This window comes from Penaeus monodon, chromosome 4 (assembly GCF_015228065.2).
Source record: "Penaeus monodon isolate SGIC_2016 chromosome 4, NSTDA_Pmon_1, whole genome shotgun sequence".
Lineage (NCBI taxonomy): Eukaryota > Metazoa > Arthropoda > Malacostraca > Decapoda > Penaeidae > Penaeus > Penaeus monodon.
The window spans coordinates 6,027,883-6,032,172 of record NC_051389.1 but is presented as its reverse complement, the minus strand read 5'-3'; the positions used below and the strand labels follow the sequence as shown (position 1 = coordinate 6,032,172).

Sequence of the window (4,290 nt, the reverse complement as noted above, 5' to 3'; positions counted from 1 at the left end):
TTTCCCACTCTTCTCCCCTTACCTTCGCTCTATATCTCCTTTTCTTCTCTCTCCATTTTTTCTGTCTCTCTTTCTCTTTTGAATAATTCCTGTCTGTCCCTTTCTCTTTTTTTCTCTCTTTCTCTCTCCTCTCTCCCCCCCCCCTGCCTACCCTTTATCTCTGTATCGCCCTTTCCTCTCTTTCCATTTTCTCTCTGTCTCTCTTTCTCTCCTGAATCACTCCTGCCTGTCCTAGCAGTAACTTCAAGCAACATTAATTCACTGCAAAACCGAGACAAGGATAAAAACGAAGTTTATGAGTGTTAGGGACATCGATCCAGACCGTTCTCCGCCGTTCCCCGTAACAGGCGATACTGTGGGCCGTTCTGCTCCTGAAAAAGAACGTAAAATGAGACAAAGGGTCTTGTTTTCGACCATAGAAGGGTATATATGATATGGTGAAGGTATATTCTTACGTGATTTAGATATTTTAGATATGTTTCTTTTTTTTTTATTCTTTTTGTTTTATCATTGTGAAATTTACTTCGACGAACTCTTAGTATTATATATATATATATATATATATATATATATATATATATATATATATATATATATATATATATTTTTTTTTTTTTTTTTTTTTTTTTTTTTTTTTTTTTTTTTTTTTTTTTTTTTCCATGGCAATTATTCTAACGAATTCTTAATATACCTTTTTTTCTTTCTTCTTTACCATTATGAAAACCAATTCAATGAATTCTTACTATTATACAATGTTTTCTTTATTTTTCTTACCCTTATGAAAACTTTCAAAGAACTCTTAATATTTTTTTTCTTTCTATTTCACCATTATGAAAACTATTCCAACGAACGTTCAAGATGATTTTTTTTTTTTTTTTTTTTTTAGTTAGGTGGGTATGTAACACAACAAAAGACTATTCAAAAAGTGTTTCTACACGGCCCTTCATACTCTTCAGAAGACACCCCCACCCCTAAACATTCTTACTATTTAAAACCAAAGATACATTCCACCACCAATACACCTTAAACACAAACCCCTACACCTCAGAAAAAAAAAACACACACACACACAGAAACACACAACAATACACACTCTTCGCCTGGAGTTGTAGTAAAGTGCTGGTGACAGAATCCACAATGTTGGTGATGACAGCTCTACGTCTCCTAGTGAGGAACCCGGCGGAGGAACAACGACGAGAGCAAGGTTCGTCTGTGTTCCTGTATACGTCTGTAGGGGAGGTAGGGACACGAGAAAAAGAAGAAATAAAAGAACAGGTAGAAAAAGATAAGAAAGTAGAAAAAGAAAAAAAGTATGAGAATGGAAAATACACGTAGAAACTGAAAGGTAAAGTAGAAAGAAACATAAAAGGTATGAGAATGTGGAAAATACACGAGTAGAAACATAAAAGGTAGAAAGTAGAAAGAAACATAAAAAATAAGGTATGAGAATGTAGAAATTACGTAAGAAAAATTTTAAGAAAAGAAATGGGTGAGGATGAAGGAAGGAGCAGGACATATAAAGTAGAAAGAAATATAAAAAAAAAGAGAATGTGGAAAATACGTAAGAAAAAAATAATGGATGGGAATGAAGAATAGAAAGAAAGTAGAAAGATATGTAAAAAAAAAAAAAAAAAAAAAAAGTAGAAGAATACATGTAAGTAAAAATGTAAAAAAAGTATAATGAAGAATGTAAGGAAAAATTGAAGAAATAAATTAAAAAATGAATGAAAATGAAGAATGAAAAAGTTGTCAGTAGAAAAATTGTAGAAAAAAGGTATGAATGAAAATGAATGAAGGAAAATTGCACGTGTAGAAATATATAGAAAAAAAAAATAATGAATGAAAGTGAAGAAAATACTAGTAAAAAGTTCTTCAGTGTTTCTCTATAGGAAAAAAGTAGAATAAAGGAATGGGAATGTAAGAAAAAAAAAAAAGAAAAGAAGAAGAAATGGATGGAAATGTAGAAGAAAATGTAAGAAAAGGAACTGAATGAAAATGTGGAAGAAAAAGTAAGAAAAAGGAAATGAATGAAAATGTGGAAAAAATTGTAAGACAAAAAAATAATTGAGAGTGAAGGAATATGTAGTGAACATGTACTAGAAACATAAAAAATATAAATGAGAATGTAGAAGAAAATGTAAAAAAAACAAAAAAAAAATGCGAATGAAGGAATGAACAGCGCTAATGTAGTCGAAAAAAATATATATATAGAAAAAATGAGAAATGCTTTTTTTTTATCTTATAAACATCTTACCCTGGCTTTTTGCAGGGCATATCAATCTCTCTCTCTCTCTCTCTCTCTCTCTCTCTCTCTCTCTCTCTCTCTCTCTCTCCCCCTCTCTCTCTTTTCTTTCTTTTTTAAAATAAATACAATCACATCTTAATCCTAGCAGTACTTCAGACATTCACATATCACAAAAGCCAACCTGTATCAGTAAGGAGGATGGCAGGCAGAGGAACCAGGTCTTCGGCAGGAGTGAAGGACCAGAAAGGAAAGTGTGACTGGTGGTTGAACATCTCGAAGACCCCTTTATAAGACGGTCCGTTTCTCACCGTAAAATCCTGTAGTCTGACGATACGAGCGCGTCGGTCCTGGGTTGCGGGTTAAAGGGTGGGAATTGTGACGAGATTTTACTGTGGGAGTGGGCTTGATGATGAGACTGTGGTGTTCGTTGGTGGGATTGTGCTGTGGTTGCGGGATCGATGAGGGAATTGTGATGACATTGGACTGTTTGTTGTGGGGTAGGGATTGATGAGACTGTGGTGTTCGTTGATGAAAATGTGCTGATCATTGATGGCATTGTGGTATACGTGGAGTTATGCTACTAATGCACGTCTCATGCACCTACTTACACTGCAACTGCTGGTACTACTGGGTACAATAACTGCATGTACTACTATTACCATTTCTATTACTTGAAAAGATTAATGGCCTACAGCTCTTCAACCGCTGTTATCGTCACGTGTAATATTGCAATTGTGATCTTTTCATATGATTGTACACCTACAGCATCGATTGCTTTGCAGATGATGTTATTACAATCACTACTACAATAATTATATTTCTCTGTAGCTACTTCAAAGCTATCACCGCTATCATTTGCATAATCATCATATCTGTATAAATTACCTTACTGTTACATTTAGCTAACGTAATTACCTCAGTAAAGCTGGAATATCTATAACACAAAATCGCTTAATGATACTTCCTCCCCGCGCCCATTATTTTTCTTACCTCCTTTTAGTGATAGAAAGAAACACATACACGGACACAAAAGAAAATAAATAATAATAATAACAATAAATAAATAAATAAATAAATAGAATGAAATATAAAAAAAAGTAAAATAAATATATAAAAGATACACAAATAAGATACAAATAAATATAAGTAACAATAACAAGAAAAAAAATGTGATAGCGTTTTCTTTTCTTTTCTTTCCTCTTCCCTTTTCTTTCCTTCTTTTACGTACCTTTTCGTAATTGTCTGAAAATGCCTTTGCAAGTTGAGTGCTCGCCTGGTCTTCTCTCGTAAAGACGGCGAGAAAGTTGCCTCTGTTGCTGTGTTTCTCTATGTCACGTGACGCGTCGGGAAATGCCTGCAAGAAGGAGGAAGAGGGAGGGGAGAAGAAAGAAAAAGAAAAAGAAAAGGGAATAATAATAAGAGGAAGAGGAAGAGGAAGAAGGAGAAGGAGAAGGAGAAGGAGAAGGAGAAGGTGAAGGAGAAGGTGAAGGAGAAGGAGAAGGAGAAGGAGAAGGAGAAGGAGAAGGAGAAGGAGAAGAAGAAGGAGAAGAAGAAGAAGAAGAAGAAGAAGAAGAAGAAGAAGAAGAAGAAGAAGAAAAATGATAATAAGAGGAAGAAGAAAAAATAAAAAGAAGAAAAAGGAAAAGGCAAAAGGAAAAGAAGAAGAAGATGAAGATGAAGAGGGAGGATATAGGAGAAGAAAGAGAAGAGGAAAGAGGTAAAGAAGCATAAGAGAAGATGAATATGAAGAAGAGGAGGAAGACGAAGAAGAAGAAGAAGAAGAAGAAGAAGAAGAGAAAGAAGAAAAGAAGAAAACAAGAGAAAAATAAAAGAAGAAAAAGAAAAGAAAAATAAAACACACAAAATAAACAATGAATAGGAAACGTATAGATAGATAGATAGATACATGCATGAAAAAAAATAGTAGATAGTTAAAGATAATTCGCCCATTCGCAAATTAGCAATCAATCTCAGGGAATCTCAGGTTAAAGCACTAATTACATAATATAATTACACATCGAGGTAATTACAGGTGCTAATGAGGA

General features: G+C 33.8%; 1 protein-coding gene across 1 annotated transcript in view; it reads right to left on the bottom strand.

Annotated features, from left to right (window-relative positions):
* Positions 1 to 201: 201 nt before the first annotated feature.
* Positions 202 to 4,290, bottom strand: part of LOC119572435 — a 15,598-nt gene continuing 11,509 nt past the window's right edge. Inside the window, exons 11-14 of the mRNA XM_037919550.1 lie at positions 3,474 to 3,599; positions 2,427 to 2,592; positions 1,094 to 1,228; positions 202 to 371 (exon numbers count right to left, since the gene is read on the bottom strand). The gene's annotated coding sequence lies outside the window, so the exon portion shown is untranslated. The remainder of the gene's footprint in view (positions 372 to 1,093; positions 1,229 to 2,426; positions 2,593 to 3,473; positions 3,600 to 4,290) is intronic.